The sequence below is a fragment of the Haliotis rufescens genome, unplaced genomic scaffold (assembly GCF_023055435.1).
Source record: "Haliotis rufescens isolate VD_foot unplaced genomic scaffold, xgHalRufe1.0.p SCAF_15, whole genome shotgun sequence".
Lineage (NCBI taxonomy): Eukaryota > Metazoa > Mollusca > Gastropoda > Lepetellida > Haliotidae > Haliotis > Haliotis rufescens.
Window position 1 is genome coordinate 24,270,698 of NW_025963835.1, and position 15,351 is coordinate 24,286,048.

Genomic DNA, 15,351 nt, shown 5'->3' on the forward strand with positions numbered 1-15,351 from the left:
CGTTGGTCATAACTGAAAAAACTTATCCAAATCGTCAAAGAAAACTAAACATATACGTGGTTGACATGGGGATCGTATCCACGACATCCACCTTATTAGCAACTTACTGAGCTAATCGGTCGTCTGAGAGGGATGGATGATCAAAGACGGTATACTCTTAAATATGCCTTTTTAGGAAAAGTGTGAAGGTTAAGACGTTGTTTCATGAAACGTTTAGCATATAGGTAGCGTGGCCGAGTGGTCTAAGGCGCTGGTTTTAGGCACCAGTCTCTCCGGAGGCGTGGGTTCGAATCCCACCGCTGCCATATGGTTTGTTTTTGTCCTTGATCCCTTCAAAGATAGACAAGACCTCTGTGAGGTTAACTTAAATACCTGTGCCTTCATGCCAAGGATTACCAGAAATTGAAAGGGTTCGTTATGCAAGTCGCTTTGCAAATGTTTTCACCACTCCTTTTTTGACTATAGGGAGTCGTTGGTCATAACTGAAAAAAAATATCCAAATCGTCAAAGAAAACTAAACATATACGTGGTTGACATGGGGATCGTATCCACGACATCCACCTTATTAGCAACTTACTGAGCTAATCGGTCGTCTGAGAGGGATGGATGATCAAAGACGGTATACTCTTAAATATGCCTTTTTAGGAAAAGTGTGAAGGTTAAGACGTTGTTTCATGAAACGTTTAGCATATAGGTAGCGTGGCCGAGTGGTCTAAGGCGCTGGTTTTAGGCACCAGTCTCTCCGGAGGCGTGGGTTCGAATCCCACCGCTGCCATATGGTTTGTTTTTGTCCTTGATCCCTTCAAAGATAGACAAGACCTCTGTGAGCTTAACTTAAATACCTGTGCCTTCATGGCAAGGATTACCAGAAATTGAAAGGGTTCCTTATGCATGTCGCTTTGCAAAGGTTTCACCACTCCTTTTTTGACTATACGGAGTCGTTGGTCATAACTGAAAAAACTTATCCAAATCGTCAAAGAAAACTAAACATATACGTGGTTGACATGGGGATCGTATCCACGACATCCACCTTATTAGCAACTTACTGAGCTAATCGGTCGTCTGAGAGGGATGGATGATCAAAGACGGTATACTCTTAAATATGCCTTTTTAGGAAAAGTGTGAAGGTTAAGACGTTGTTTCATGAAACATTTAGCATATAGGTAGCGTGGCCGAGTGGTCTAAGGCGCTGGTTTTAGGCACCAGTCTCTCCGGAGGCGTGGGTTCGAATTCCATCGCTGCCATATGGTTTGTTTTTGTCCTTGATCCCTTCAAAGATAGACAAGACCTCTGTGAGGTTAACTTAAATACCTGTGCCTTCATGCCAAGGATTACCAGAAATTGAAAGGGTTCGTTATGCAAGTCGTTTTGCAAAGGTTTTCACCACTCCTTTTTTGACTATAGGGAGTCGTTGGTCATAACTGAAAAAAAATATCCAAATCGTCAAAGAAAACAAAACATATACGTGGTTGACATGGGGATCGTATCCACGACATCCACCTTATTAGCAACTTACTGAGCTAATCGGTCGTCTGAGAGGGATTGATGATCAAAGACGGTATACTCTTAAATATGCCTTTTTAGGAAAAGTGTGAAGGTTAAGACGTTGTTTCATGAAACGTTTAGCATATAGGTAGCGTGGCCGAGTGGTCTAAGGCGCTGGTTTTAGGCACCAGTCTCTCCTGAGGCGTGGGTTCGAATCCCACCGCTGCCATATGGTTTGTTTTTGTCCTTGATCCCTTCAAAGATAGACAAGACCTCTGTGAGGTTAACTTAAATACCTATGCCTTCATGCCAAGGATTACCAGAAATTGAAAGGGTTCGTTATGCAAGTCGCTTTGCAAAGGTTTTCACCACTCCTTTTTTGACTATAGGGAGTCGTTGGTCATAACTGAAAAAAAATATCCAAATCGTCAAAGAAAACTAAACATATACGTGGTTGACATGGGGATCGTATCCACGACATCCACCTTATTAGCAACTTACTGAGCTAATCGGTCGTCTGAGAGGGATGGATGATCAAAGACGGTATACTCTTAAATATGCCTTTTTAGGAAAAGTGTGAAGGTTAAGACGTTGTTTCATGAAACGTTTAGCATATAGGTAGCGTGGCCGAGTGGTCTAAGGCGCTGGTTTTAGGCACCAGTCTCTCCGGAGGCGTGGGTTCGAATCCCACCGCTGCCATATGGTTTGTTTTTGTCCTTGATCCCTTCAAAGATAGACAAGACCTCTGTGAGCTTAACTTAAATACCTGTGCCTTCATGGCAAGGATTACCAGAAATTGAAAGGGTTCCTTATGCATGTCGCTTTGCAAAGGTTGCACCACTCCTTTTTTGACTATACGGAGTCGTTGGTCATAACTGAAAAAACTTATCCAAATCGTCAAAGAAAACTAAACATATACGTGGTTGACATGGGGATCGTATCCACGACATCCACCTTATTAGCAACTTACTGAGCTAATCGGTCGTCTGAGAGGGATGGATGATCAAAGACGGTATACTCTTAAATATGCCTTTTTAGGAAAAGTGTGAAGGTTAAGACGTTGTTTCATGAAACATTTAGCATATAGGTAGCGTGGCCAAGTGGTCTAAGGCGCTGGTTTTAGGCACCAGTCTCTCCGGAGGCGTGGGTTCGAATTCCATCGCTGCCATATGGTTTGTTTTTGTCCTTGATCCCTTCAAAGATAGACAAGACCTCTGTGAGGTTAACTTAAATACCTGTGCCTTCATGCCAAGGATTACCAGAAATTGAAAGGGTTCGTTATGCAAGTCGCTTTGCAAAGGTTTTCACCACTCCTTTTTTGACTATAGGGAGTCGTTGGTCATAACTGAAAAAAAATATCCAAATCGTCAAAGAAAACTAAACATATACGTGGTTGACATGGGGATCGTATCCACGACATCCACCTTATTAGCAACTTACTGAGCTAATCGGTCGTCTGAGAGGGATGGATGATCAAAGACGGTATACTCTTAAATATGCCTTTTAGGAAAAGTGTGAAGGTTAAGACGTTGTTTCATGAAACGTTTAGCATATAGGTAGCGTGGCCGAGTGGTCTAAGGCGCTGGTTTTAGGCACCAGTCTCTCCGGAGGCGTGGGTTCGAATCCCACCGCTGCCATATGGTTTGTTTTTGTCCTTGATACCTTCAAAGATAGACAAGACCTCTGTGAGCTTAACTTAAATACCTGTGCCTTCATGCCAAGGATTACCAGAAATTGAAAGGGTTCCTTATGCATGTCGCTTTGCAAAGGTTGCACCACTCCTTTTTTGACTATACGGAGTCGTTGGTCATAACTGAAAAAACTTATCCAAATCGTCAAAGAAAACTAAACATATACGTGGTTGACATGGGGATCGTATCCACGACATCCACCTTATTAGCAACTTACTGAGCTAATCGGTCGTCTGAGAGGGATGGATGATCAAAGACGGTATACTCTTAAATATGCCTTTTTAGGAAAAGTGTGAAGGTTAAGACGTTGTTTCATGAAACATTTAGCATATAGGTAGCGTGGCCGAGTGGTCTAAGGCGCTTGTTTTAGGCACCAGTCTCTCCGGAGGCGTGGGTTCGAATTCCATCGCTGCCATATGGTTTGTTTTTGTCCTTGATCCCTTCAAAGATAGACAAGACCTCTGTGAGGTTAACTTAAATACCTGTGCCTTCATGCCAAGGATTACCAGAAATTGAAAGGGTTCGTTATGCAAGTCGCTTTGCAAAGGTTTTCACCACTCCTTTTTTGACTATAGGGAGTCGTTGGTCATAACTGAAAAAAAATATCCAAATCGTCAAAGAAAACTAAACATATACGTGGTTGACATGGGGATCGTATCCACGACATCCGCCTGATTAGCAACTTACTGAGCTAATCGGTCGTCTGAGAGGGATGGATGATCAAAGACGGTATACTCTTAAATATGCCTTTTTAGGAAAAGTGTGAAGGTTAAGACGTTGTTTCATGAAACGTTTAGCATATAGGTAGCGTGGCCGAGTGGTCTAAGGCGCTGGTTTTAGGCACCAGTCTCTCCGGAGGCGTGGGTTCGAATCCCACCGCTGCCATATGGTTTGTTTTTGTCCTTGATCCCTTCAAAGATAGACAAGACCTCTGTGAGCTTAACTTAAATACCTGTGCCTTCATGGCAAGGATTACCAGAAATTGAAAGGGTTCCTTATGCATGTCGCTTTGCAAAGGTTGCACCACTCCTTTTTTGACTATACGGAGTCGTTGGTCATAACTGAAAAAACTTATCCAAATCGTCAAAGAAAACTAAACATATACGTGGTTGACATGGGGATCGTATCCACGACATCCACCTTATTAGCAACTTACTGAGCTAATCGGTCGTCTGAGAGGGATGGATGATCAAAGACGGTATACTCTTAAATATGCCTTTTTAGGAAAAGTGTGAAGGTTAAGACGTTGTTTCATGAAACGTTTAGCATATAGGTAGCGTGGCCGAGTGGTCTAAGGCGCTTGGTTTAGGCACCAGTCTCTCCGGAGGCGTGGGTTCGAATCCCACCGCTGCCATATGGTTTGTTTTTGTCCTTGATCCCTTCAAAGATAGACAAGACCTCTGTGAGGTTAACTTAAATACCTGTGCCTTCATGCCAAGGATTACCAGAAATTGAAAGGGTTCGTTATGCAAGTCGCTTTGCAAATGTTTTCACCACTCCTTTTTTGACTATAGGGAGTCGTTGGTCATAACTGAAAAAAATTATCCAAATCGTCAAAGAAAACTAAACATATACGTGGTTGACATGGGGATCGTATCCACGACATCCGCCTGATTAGCAACTTACTGAGCTAATCGGTCGTCTGAGAGGGATGGATGATCAAAGACGGTATACTCTTAAATATGCCTTTTTAGGAAAAGTGTGAAGGTTAAGACGTTGTTTCATGAAACGTTTAGCATATAGGTAGCGTGGCCGAGTGGTCTAAGGCGCTGGTTTTAGGCACCAGTCTCTCCGGAGGCGTGGGTTCGAATCCCACCGCTGCCATATGGTTTGTTTTTGTCCTTGATCCCTTCAAAGATAGACAAGACCTCTGTGAGCTTAACTTAAATACCTGTGCCTTCATGCCAAGGATTACCAGAAATTGAAAGGGTTCCTTATGCATGTCGCTTTGCAAAGGTTGCACCACTCCTTTTTTGACTATACGGAGTCGTTGGTCATAACTGAAAAAACTTATCCAAATCGTCAAAGAAAACTAAACATATACGTGGTTGACATGGGGATCGTATCCACGACATCCACCTTATTAGCAACTTACTGAGCTAATCGGTCGTCTGAGAGGGATGGATGATCAAAGACGGTATACTCTTAAATATGCCTTTTTAGGAAAAGTGTGAAGGTTAAGACGTTGTTTCATGAAACGTTTAGCATATAGGTAGCGTGGCCGAGTGGTCTAAGGCGCTGGGTTTAGGCACCAGTCTCTCCGGAGGCGTGGGTTCGAATCCCACCGCTGCCATATGGTTTGTTTTTGTCCTTGATCCCTTCAAAGATAGACAAGACCTCTGTGAGGTTAACTTAAATACCTGTGCCTTCATGCCAAGGATTACCAGAAATTGAAAGGGTTCGTTATGCAAGTCGCTTTGCAAATGTTTTCACCACTCCTTTTTTGACTATAGGGAGTCGTTGGTCATAACTGAAAAAAAATATCCAAATCGTCAAAGAAAACAAAACATATACGTGGTTGACATGGGGATCGTATCCACGACATCCACCTTATTAGCAACTAACTGAGCAAATCGGTCGTCTGAGAGGGATTGATGATCAAAGACGGTATACTCTTAAATATGCCTTTTTAGGAAAAGTGTGAAGGTTAAGACGTTGTTTCATGAAACATTTAGCATATAGGTAGCGTGGCCGAGTGGTCTAAGGCGCTTGTTTTAGGCACCAGTCTCTCCGGAGGCGTGGGTTCGAATTCCATCGCTGCCATATGGTTTGTTTTTGTCCTTGATCCCTTCAAAGATAGACAAGACCTCTGTGAGGTTAACTTAAATACCTGTGCCTTCATGCCAAGGATTACCAGAAATTGAAAGGGTTCGTTATGCAAGTCGCTTTGCAAAGGTTTTCACCACTCCTTTTTTGACTATAGGGAGTCGTTGGTCATAACTGAAAAAAAATATCCAAATCGTCAAAGAAAACTAAACATATACGTGGTTGACATGGGGATCGTATCCACGACATCCGCCTGATTAGCAACTTACTGAGCTAATCGGTCGTCTGAGAGGGATGGATGATCAAAGACGGTATACTCTTAAATATGCCTTTTTAGGAAAAGTGTGAAGGTTAAGACGTTGTTTCATGAAACGTTTAGCATATAGGTAGCGTGGCCGAGTGGTCTAAGGCGCTGGTTATAGGCACCAGTCTCTCCGGAGGCGTGTGTTCGAATCCCACCGCTGCCATATGGTTTGTTTTTGTCCTTGATCCCTTCAAAGATAGACAAGACCTCTGTGAGCTTAACTTAAATACCTGTGCCTTCATGGCAAGGATTACCAGAAATTGAAAGGGTTCCTTATGCATGTCGCTTTGCAAAGGTTGCACCACTCCTTTTTTGACTATACGGAGTCGTTGGTCATAACTGAAAAAACTTATCCAAATCGTCAAAGAAAACTAAACATATACGTGGTTGACATGGGGATCGTATCCACGACATCCACCTTATTAGCAACTTACTGAGCTAATCGGTCGTCTGAGAGGGATGGATGATCAAAGACGGTATACTCTTAAATATGCCTTTTTAGGAAAAGTGTGAAGGTTAAGACGTTGTTTCATGAAACGTTTAGCATATAGGTAGCGTGGCCGAGTGGTCTAAGGCGCTTGGTTTAGGCACCAGTCTCTCCGGAGGCTTGGGTTCGAATCCCACCGCTGCCATATGGTTTGTTTTTGTCCTTGATCCCTTCAAAGATAGACAAGACCTCTGTGAGGTTAACTTAAATACCTGTGCCTTCATGCCAAGGATTACCAGAAATTGAAAGGGTTCGTTATGCAAGTCGCTTTGCAAATGTTTTCACCACTCCTTTTTTGACTATAGGGAGTCGTTGGTCATAACTGAAAAAAATTATCCAAATCGTCAAAGAAAACTAAACATATACGTGGTTGACATGGGGATCGTATCCACGACATCCGCCTGATTAGCAACTTACTGAGCTAATCGGTCGTCTGAGAGGGATGGATGATCAAAGACGGTATACTCTTAAATATGCCTTTTTAGGAAAAGTGTGAAGGTTAAGACGTTGTTTCATGAAACGTTTAGCATATAGGTAGCGTGGCCGAGTGGTCTAAGGCGCTGGTTTTAGGCACCAGTCTCTCCGGAGGCGTGGGTTCGAATCCCACCGCTGCCATATGGTTTGTTTTTGTCCTTGATCCCTTCAAAGATAGACAAGACCTCTGTGAGCTTAACTTAAATACCTGTGCCTTCATGCCAAGGATTACCAGAAATTGAAAGGGTTCCTTATGCATGTCGCTTTGCAAAGGTTGCACCACTCCTTTTTTGACTATACGGAGTCGTTGGTCATAACTGAAAAAACTTATCCAAATCGTCAAAGAAAACTAAACATATACGTGGTTGACATGGGGATCGTATCCACGACATCCACCTTATTAGCAACTTACTGAGCTAATCGGTCGTCTGAGAGGGATGGATGATCAAAGACGGTATACTCTTAAATATGCCTTTTTAGGAAAAGTGTGAAGGTTAAGACGTTGTTTCATGAAACGTTTAGCATATAGGTAGCGTGGCCGAGTGGTCTAAGGCGCTGGGTTTAGGCACCAGTCTCTCCGGAGGCGTGGGTTCGAATCCCACCGCTGCCATATGGTTTGTTTTTGTCCTTGATCCCTTCAAAGATAGACAAGACCTCTGTGAGGTTAACTTAAATACCTGTGCCTTCATGCCAAGGATTACCAGAAATTGAAAGGGTTCGTTATGCAAGTCGCTTTGCAAAGGTTTTCACCACTCCTTTTTTGACTATAGGGAGTCGTTGGTCATAACTGAAAAAAAATATCCAAATCGTCAAAGAAAACAAAACATATACGTGGTTGACATGGGGATCGTATCCACGACATCCACCTTATTAGCAACTTACTGAGCTAATCGGTCGTCTGAGAGGGATTGATGATCAAAGACGGTATACTCTTAATATGCCTTTTTAGGAAAAGTGTGAAGGTTAAGACGTTGTTTCATGAAACATTTATCATATAGGTAGCGTGGCCGAGTGGTCTAAGGCGCTGGTTTTAGGCACCAGTCTCTCCGGAGGCGTGGGTTCGAATCCCACCGCTGCCATATGGTTTGTTTTTGTCCTTGATCCCTTCAAAGATAGACAAGACCTCTGTGAGGTTAACTTAAATACCTGTGCCTTCATGGCAAGGATTACCAGAAATTGAAAGGGTTCCTTATGCATGTCGCTTTGCAAAGGTTGCACCACTCCTTTTTTGACTATACGGAGTCGTTGGTCATAACTGAAAAAACTTATCCAAATCGTCAAAGAAAACTAAACATATACGTGGTTGACATGGGGATCGTATCCACGACATCCACCTTATTAGCAACTTACTGAGCTAATCGGTCGTCTGAGAGGGATGGATGATCAAAGACGGTATACTCTTAAATATGCCTTTTTAGGAAAAGTGTGAAGGTTAAGACGTTGTTTCATGAAACGTTTAGCATATAGGTAGCGTGGCCGAGTGGTCTAAGGCGCTGGTTTTAGGCACCAGTCTCTCCGGAGGCGTGGGTTCGAATCCCACCGCTGCCATATGGTTTGTTTTTGTCCTTGATCCCTTCAAAGATAGACAAGACCTCTGTGAGGTTAACTTAAATACCTGTGCCTTCATGCCAAGGATTACCAGAAATTGAAAGGGTTCGTTATGCAAGTCGCTTTGCAAATGTTTTCACCACTCCTTTTTTGACTATAGGGAGTCGTTGGTCATAACTGAAAAAAAATATCCAAATCGTCAAAGAAAACAAAACATATACGTGGTTGACATGGGGATCGTATCCACGACATCCACCTTATTAGCAACTAACTGAGCAAATCGGTCGTCTGAGAGGGATTGATGATCAAAGACGGTATACTCTTAAATATGCCTTTTTAGGAAAAGTGTGAAGGTTAAGACGTTGTTTCATGAAACATTGAGCATATAGGTAGCGTGACCGAGTGGTCTAAGGCGCTGGTTTTAGGCACCAGTCTCTCCGGAGGCGTGGGTTCGAATTCCATCGCTGCCATATGGTTTGTTTTAGTCCTTGATCCCTTCAAAGATAGACAAGACCTCTGTGAGGTTAACTTAAATACCTGTGCCTTCATGCCAAGGATTACCAGAAATTGAAAGGGTTCGTTATGCAAGTCGCTTTGCAAATGTTTTCACCACTCCTTTTTTGACTATAGGGAGTCGTTGGTCATAACTGAAAAAAATTATCCAAATCGTCAAAGAAAACTAAACATATACGTGGTTGACATGGGGATCGTATCCACGACATCCGCCTGATTAGCAACTTACTGAGCTAATCGGTCGTCTGAGAGGGATTGATGATCAAAGACGGTATACTCTTAAATATGCCTTTTTAGGAAAAGTGTGAAGGTTAAGACGTTGTTTCATGAAACGTTTAGCATATAGGTAGCGTGGCCGAGTGGTCTAAGGCGCTGGTTTTAGGCACCAGTCTCTCCGGAGGCGTGGGTTTGAATCCCACCGCTGCCATATGGTTTGTTTTTGTCCTTGATCCCTTCAAAGATAGACAAGACCTCTGTGAGCTTAACTTAAATACCTGTGCCTTCATGGCAAGGATTACCAGAAATTGAAAGGGTTCCTTATGCATGTCGCTTTGCAAAGGTTGCACCACTCCTTTTTTGACTATACGGAGTCGTTGGTCATAACTGAAAAAACTTATCCAAATCGTCAAAGAAAACTAAACATATACGTGGTTGACATGGGGATCGTATCCACGACATCCACCTTATTAGCAACTTACTGAGCTAATCGGTCGTCTGAGAGGGATGGATGATCAAAGACGGTATACTCTTAAATATGCCTTTTTAGGAAAAGTGTGAAGGTTAAGACGTTGTTTCATGAAACATTTAGCATATAGGTAGTGTGGCCGAGTGGTCTAAGGCGCTTGTTTTAGGCACCAGTCTCTCCGGAGGCGTGGGTTCGAATCCCACCGCTGCCATATGGTTTGTTTTTGTCCTTGATCCCTTCAAAGATAGACAAGACCTCTGTGAGGTTAACTTAAATACCTGTGCCTTCATGCCAAGGATTACCAGAAATTGAAAGGGTTCGTTATGCAAGTCGCTTTGCAAAGGTTTTCACCACTCCTTTTTTGACTATACGGAGTCGTTGGTCATAACTGAAAAAAAATATCCAAATCGTCAAAGAAAACAAAACATATACGTGGTTGACATGGGGATCGTATCCACGACATCCACCTTATTAGCAACTTACTGAGCTAATCGGTCGTCTGAGAGGGATTGATGATCAAAGACGGTATACTCTTAAATATGCCTTTTTAGGAAAAGTGTGAAGGTTAAGACGTTGTTTCATGAAACATTTAGCATATAGGTAGCGTGGCCGAGTGGTCTAAGGCGCTGGTTTTAGGCACCAGTCTCTCCGGAGGCGTGGGTTCGAATCCCACCGCTGCCATATGGTTTGTTTTTGTCCTTGATCCCTTCAAAGATAGACAAGACCTCTGTGAGCTTAACTTAAATACCTGTGCCTTCATGCCAAGGATTACCAGAAATTGAAAGGGTTCGTTATGCAAGTCGCTTTGCAAAGGTTTTCACCACTCCTTTTTTGACTATAGGGAGTCGTTGGTCATAACTGAAAAAACTTATTCAAATCGTCAAAGAAAACTAAATATATACGTGGTTGACATGGGGATCGTATCCACGACATCCGCCTTATTAGCAACTTACTGAGCTAATCGGTCGTCTGAGAGGGATGGATGATCAAAGACGGTATACTCTTAAATATGCCTTTTTAGGAAAAGTGTGAAGGTTAAGACGTTGTTTCATGAAACGTTTAGCATATAGGTAGCGTGGCCGAGTGGTCTAAGGCGCTGGTTTTAGGCACCAGTCTCTCCGGAGGCGTGGGTTCGAATCCCACCGCTGCCATATGGTTTGTTTTTGTCCTTGATCCCTTCAAAGATAGACAAGACCTCTGTGAGCTTAACTTAAATACCTGTGCCTTCATGCCAAGGATTACCAGAAATTGAAAGGGTTCCTTATGCATGTCGCTTTGCAAAGGTTGCACCACTCCTTTTTTGACTATACGGAGTCGTTGGTCATAACTGAAAAAAATTATCCAAATCGTCAAAGAAAACTAAACATATACGTGGTTGACATGGGGATCGTATCCACGACATCCACCTTATTAGCAACTTACTGAGCTAATCGGTCGTCTGAGAGGGATGGATGATCAAAGACGGTATACTCTTAAATATGCCTTTTTAGGAAAAGTGTGAAGGTTAAGACGTTGTTTCATGAAACATTTAGCATATAGGTAGCGTGGCCGAGTGGTCTAAGGCGCTGGTTTTAGGCACCAGTCTCTCCGGAGGCGTGGGTTCGAATTCCATCGCTGCCATATGGTTTGTTTTTGTCCTTGATCCCTTCAAAGATAGACAAGACCTCTGTGAGGTTAACTTAAATACCTGTGCCTTCATGCCAAGGATTACCAGAAATTGAAAGGGTTCGTTATGCAAGTCGCTTTGCAAAGGTTTTCACCACTCCTTTTTTGACTATAGGGAGTCGTTGGTCATAACTGAAAAAAAATATCCAAATCGTCAAAGAAAACTAAACATATACGTGGTTGACATGGGGATCGTATCCACGACATCCGCCTGATTAGCAACTTACTGAGCTAATCGGTCGTCTGAGAGGGATGGATGATCAAAGACGGTATACTCTTAAATATGCCTTTTTAGGAAAAGTGTGAAGGTTAAGACGTTGTTTCATGAAACGTTTAGCATATAGGTAGCGTGGCCGAGTGGTCTAAGGCGCTGGTTTTAGGCACCAGTCTCTCCGGAGGCGTGGGTTCGAATCCCACCGCTGCCACATGGTTTGTTTTTGTCCTTGATCCCTTCAAAGATAGACAAGACCTCTGTGAGGTTAACTTAAATACCTGTGCCTTCATGCCAAGGATTACCAGAAATTGAAAGGGTTCCTTATGCATGTCGCTTTGCAAAGGTTGCACCACTCCTTTTTTGACTATACGGAGTCGTTGGTCATAACTGAAAAAACTTATCCAAATCGTCAAAGAAAACTAAACATATACGTGGTTGACATGGGGATCGTATCCACGACATCCACCTTATTAGCAACTTACTGAGCTAATCGGTCGTCTGAGAGGGATGGATGATCAAAGACGGTATACTCTTAAATATGCCTTTTTAGGAAAAGTGTGAAGGTTAAGACGTTGTTTCATGAAACATTTAGCATATAGGTAGCGTGGCCGAGTGGTCTAAGGCGCTGGTTTTAGGCACCAGTCTCTCCGGAGGCGTGGGTTCGAATTCCATCGCTGCCATATGGTTTGTTTTTGTCCTTGATCCCTTCAAAGATAGACAAGACCTCTGTGAGGTTAACTTAAATACCTGTGCCTTCATGCCAAGGATTACCAGAAATTGAAAGGGTTCCTTATGCAAGTCGCTTTGCAAATGTTTTCACCACTCCTTTTTTGACTATAGGGAGTCGTTGGTCATAACTGAAAAAAAATATCCAAATCGTCAAAGAAAACTAAACATATACGTGGTTGACATGGGGATCGTATCCACGACATCCACCTTATTAGCAACTTACTGAGCTAATCGGTCGTCTGAGAGGGATGGATGATCAAAGACGGTATACTCTTAAATATGCCTTTTAGGAAAAGTGTGAAGGTTAAGACGTTGTTTCATGAAACGTTTAGCATATAGGTAGCGTGGCCGAGTGGTCTAAGGCGCTGGTTTTAGGCACCAGTCTCTCCGGAGGCGTGGGTTCGAATCCCACCGCTGCCATATGGTTTGTTTTTGTCCTTGATCCCTTCAAAGATAGACAAGACCTCTGTGAGCTTAACTTAAATACCTGTGCCTTCATGCCAAGGATTACCAGAAATTGAAAGGGTTCCTTATGCATGTCGCTTTGCAAAGGTTGCACCACTCCTTTTTTGACTATACGGAGTCGTTGGTCATAACTGAAAAAACTTATCCAAATCGTCAAAGAAAACTAAACATATACGTGGTTGACATGGGGATCGTATCCACGACATCCACCTTATTAGCAACTTACTGAGCTAATCGGTCGTCTGAGAGGGATGGATGATCAAAGACGGTATACTCTTAAATATGCCTTTTTAGGAAAAGTGTGAAGGTTAAGACGTTGTTTCATGAAACATTTAGCATATAGGTAGCGTGGCCGAGTGGTCTAAGGCGCTTGTTTTAGGCACCAGTCTCTCCGGAGGCGTGGGTTCGAATTCCATCGCTGCCATATGGTTTGTTTTTGTCCTTGATCCCTTCAAAGATAGACAAGACCTCTGTGAGGTTAACTTAAATACCTGTGCCTTCATGCCAAGGATTACCAGAAATTGAAAGGGTTCGTTATGCAAGTCGCTTTGCAAAGGTTTTCACCACTCCTTTTTTGACTATAGGGAGTCGTTGGTCATAACTGAAAAAAAATATCCAAATCGTCAAAGAAAACTAAACATATACGTGGTTGACATGGGGATCGTATCCACGACATCCGCCTGATTAGCAACTTACTGAGCTAATCGGTCGTCTGAGAGGGATGGATGATCAAAGACGGTATACTCTTAAATATGCCTTTTTAGGAAAAGTGTGAAGGTTAAGACGTTGTTTCATGAAACATTTAGCATATAGGTAGCGTGGCCGAGTGGTCTAAGGCGCTGGTTTTAGGCACCAGTCTCTCCGGAGGCGTGGGTTCGAATCCCACCGCTGCCATATGGTTTGTTTTTGTCCTTGATCCCTTCAAAGATAGACAAGACCTCTGTGAGCTTAACTTAAATACCTGTGCCTTCATGGCAAGGATTACCAGAAATTGAAAGGGTTCCTTATGCATGTCGCTTTGCAAAGGTTGCACCACTCCTTTTTTGACTATACGGAGTCGTTGGTCATAACTGAAAAAACTTATCCAAATCGTCAAAGAAAACTAAACATATACGTGGTTGACATGGGGATCGTATCCACGACATCCACCTTATTAGCAACTTACTGAGCTAATCGGTCGTCTGAGAGGGATGGATGATCAAAGACGGTATACTCTTAAATATGCCTTTTTAGGAAAAGTGTGAAGGTTAAGACGTTGTTTCATGAAACGTTTAGCATATAGGTAGCGTGGCCGAGTGGTTTAAGGCGCTTGGTTTAGGCACCAGTCTCTGCGGAGGCGTGGGTTCGAATCCCACCGCTGCCATATGGTTTGTTTTTGTCCTTGATCCCTTCAAAGATAGACAAGACCTCTGTGAGGTTAACTTAAATACCTGTGCCTTCATGCCAAGGATTACCAGAAATTGAAAGGGTTCGTTATGCAAGTCGCTTTGCAAATGTTTTCACCACTCCTTTTTTGACTATAGGGAGTCGTTGGTCATAACTGAAAAAAATTATCCAAATCGTCAAAGAAAACTAAACATATACGTGGTTGACATGGGGATCGTATCCACGACATCCGCCTGATTAGCAACTTACTGAGCTAATCGGTCGTCTGAGAGGGATGGATGATCAAAGACGGTATACTCTTAAATATGCCTTTTTAGGAAAAGTGTGAAGGTTAAGACGTTGTTTCATGAAACGTTTAGCATATAGGTAGCGTGGCCGAGTGGTCTAAGGCGCTGGTTTTAGGCACCAGTCTCTCCGGAGGCGTGGGTTCGAATCCCACCGCTGCCATATGGTTTGTTTTTGTCCTTGATCCCTTCAAAGATAGACAAGACCTCTGTGAGCTTAACTTAAATACCTGTGCCTTCATGCCAAGGATTACCAGAAATTGAAAGGGTTCCTTATGCATGTCGCTTTGCAAAGGTTGCACCACTCCTTTTTTGACTATACGGAGTCGTTGGTCATAACTGAAAAAACTTATCCAAATCGTCAAAGAAAACTAAACATATACGTGGTTGACATGGGGATCGTATCCACGACATCCACCTTATTAGCAACTTACTGAGCTAATCGGTCGTCTGAGAGGGATGGATGATCAAAGACGGTATACTCTTAAATATGCCTTTTTAGGAAAAGTGTGAAGGTTAAGACGTTGTTTCATGAAACGTTTAGCATATAGGTAGCGTGGCCGAGTGGTCTAAGGCGCTGGGTTTAGGCACCAGTCTCTCCGGAGGCGTGGGTTCGAATCCCACCGCTGCCATATGGTTTGTTTTTGTCCTTGAT

At 43.0% G+C, this 15,351-nt stretch overlaps 27 non-coding genes across 27 annotated transcripts; all 27 read left to right on the forward strand.

Moving 5' to 3' along the window:
- Window positions 1–223: 223 nt before the first annotated feature.
- Window positions 224–305, forward strand: Trnal-uag. The gene has a single exon. It is a non-coding gene; the product is annotated as a tRNA-Leu (tRNA).
- Window positions 306–693: 388 nt separating this feature from the next.
- Window positions 694–775, forward strand: Trnal-uag. The gene has a single exon. It is a non-coding gene; the product is annotated as a tRNA-Leu (tRNA).
- A 387-nt stretch (window positions 776–1,162) lies between these two features.
- Window positions 1,163–1,244, forward strand: Trnal-uag. Its single transcript has one exon. It is a non-coding gene; the product is annotated as a tRNA-Leu (tRNA).
- Window positions 1,245–1,632: 388 nt separating this feature from the next.
- On the forward strand, window positions 1,633–1,714 carry Trnal-uag. The gene has a single exon. It is a non-coding gene; the product is annotated as a tRNA-Leu (tRNA).
- Window positions 1,715–2,102: 388 nt separating this feature from the next.
- Trnal-uag lies at window positions 2,103–2,184 on the forward strand. Its single transcript has one exon. It is a non-coding gene; the product is annotated as a tRNA-Leu (tRNA).
- A 387-nt stretch (window positions 2,185–2,571) lies between these two features.
- On the forward strand, window positions 2,572–2,653 carry Trnal-uag. Its single transcript has one exon. It is a non-coding gene; the product is annotated as a tRNA-Leu (tRNA).
- A 387-nt stretch (window positions 2,654–3,040) lies between these two features.
- Trnal-uag lies at window positions 3,041–3,122 on the forward strand. Its single transcript has one exon. It is a non-coding gene; the product is annotated as a tRNA-Leu (tRNA).
- An 857-nt stretch (window positions 3,123–3,979) lies between these two features.
- Trnal-uag lies at window positions 3,980–4,061 on the forward strand. The gene has a single exon. It is a non-coding gene; the product is annotated as a tRNA-Leu (tRNA).
- Window positions 4,062–4,448: 387 nt separating this feature from the next.
- On the forward strand, window positions 4,449–4,530 carry Trnal-uag. Its single transcript has one exon. It is a non-coding gene; the product is annotated as a tRNA-Leu (tRNA).
- Window positions 4,531–4,918: 388 nt separating this feature from the next.
- On the forward strand, window positions 4,919–5,000 carry Trnal-uag. The gene has a single exon. It is a non-coding gene; the product is annotated as a tRNA-Leu (tRNA).
- Window positions 5,001–5,387: 387 nt separating this feature from the next.
- Trnal-uag lies at window positions 5,388–5,469 on the forward strand. The gene is given in 2 exon segments: window positions 5,388–5,425; window positions 5,435–5,469. It is a non-coding gene; the product is annotated as a tRNA-Leu (tRNA).
- A 1,797-nt stretch (window positions 5,470–7,266) lies between these two features.
- Trnal-uag lies at window positions 7,267–7,348 on the forward strand. Its single transcript has one exon. It is a non-coding gene; the product is annotated as a tRNA-Leu (tRNA).
- A 387-nt stretch (window positions 7,349–7,735) lies between these two features.
- On the forward strand, window positions 7,736–7,817 carry Trnal-uag. The gene is given in 2 exon segments: window positions 7,736–7,773; window positions 7,783–7,817. It is a non-coding gene; the product is annotated as a tRNA-Leu (tRNA).
- A 387-nt stretch (window positions 7,818–8,204) lies between these two features.
- On the forward strand, window positions 8,205–8,286 carry Trnal-uag. Its single transcript has one exon. It is a non-coding gene; the product is annotated as a tRNA-Leu (tRNA).
- Window positions 8,287–8,673: 387 nt separating this feature from the next.
- On the forward strand, window positions 8,674–8,755 carry Trnal-uag. Its single transcript has one exon. It is a non-coding gene; the product is annotated as a tRNA-Leu (tRNA).
- Window positions 8,756–9,613: 858 nt separating this feature from the next.
- Trnal-uag lies at window positions 9,614–9,695 on the forward strand. Its single transcript has one exon. It is a non-coding gene; the product is annotated as a tRNA-Leu (tRNA).
- Window positions 9,696–10,082: 387 nt separating this feature from the next.
- Trnal-uag lies at window positions 10,083–10,164 on the forward strand. Its single transcript has one exon. It is a non-coding gene; the product is annotated as a tRNA-Leu (tRNA).
- Window positions 10,165–10,552: 388 nt separating this feature from the next.
- Trnal-uag lies at window positions 10,553–10,634 on the forward strand. The gene has a single exon. It is a non-coding gene; the product is annotated as a tRNA-Leu (tRNA).
- Window positions 10,635–11,022: 388 nt separating this feature from the next.
- On the forward strand, window positions 11,023–11,104 carry Trnal-uag. The gene has a single exon. It is a non-coding gene; the product is annotated as a tRNA-Leu (tRNA).
- A 387-nt stretch (window positions 11,105–11,491) lies between these two features.
- Window positions 11,492–11,573, forward strand: Trnal-uag. Its single transcript has one exon. It is a non-coding gene; the product is annotated as a tRNA-Leu (tRNA).
- A 388-nt stretch (window positions 11,574–11,961) lies between these two features.
- On the forward strand, window positions 11,962–12,043 carry Trnal-uag. Its single transcript has one exon. It is a non-coding gene; the product is annotated as a tRNA-Leu (tRNA).
- A 387-nt stretch (window positions 12,044–12,430) lies between these two features.
- On the forward strand, window positions 12,431–12,512 carry Trnal-uag. Its single transcript has one exon. It is a non-coding gene; the product is annotated as a tRNA-Leu (tRNA).
- A 387-nt stretch (window positions 12,513–12,899) lies between these two features.
- On the forward strand, window positions 12,900–12,981 carry Trnal-uag. Its single transcript has one exon. It is a non-coding gene; the product is annotated as a tRNA-Leu (tRNA).
- An 857-nt stretch (window positions 12,982–13,838) lies between these two features.
- Trnal-uag lies at window positions 13,839–13,920 on the forward strand. Its single transcript has one exon. It is a non-coding gene; the product is annotated as a tRNA-Leu (tRNA).
- Window positions 13,921–14,307: 387 nt separating this feature from the next.
- On the forward strand, window positions 14,308–14,389 carry Trnal-uag. The gene has a single exon. It is a non-coding gene; the product is annotated as a tRNA-Leu (tRNA).
- A 388-nt stretch (window positions 14,390–14,777) lies between these two features.
- On the forward strand, window positions 14,778–14,859 carry Trnal-uag. Its single transcript has one exon. It is a non-coding gene; the product is annotated as a tRNA-Leu (tRNA).
- A 387-nt stretch (window positions 14,860–15,246) lies between these two features.
- Window positions 15,247–15,328, forward strand: Trnal-uag. The gene is given in 2 exon segments: window positions 15,247–15,284; window positions 15,294–15,328. It is a non-coding gene; the product is annotated as a tRNA-Leu (tRNA).
- The last annotated feature ends 23 nt before the right edge of the window (window positions 15,329–15,351 follow it).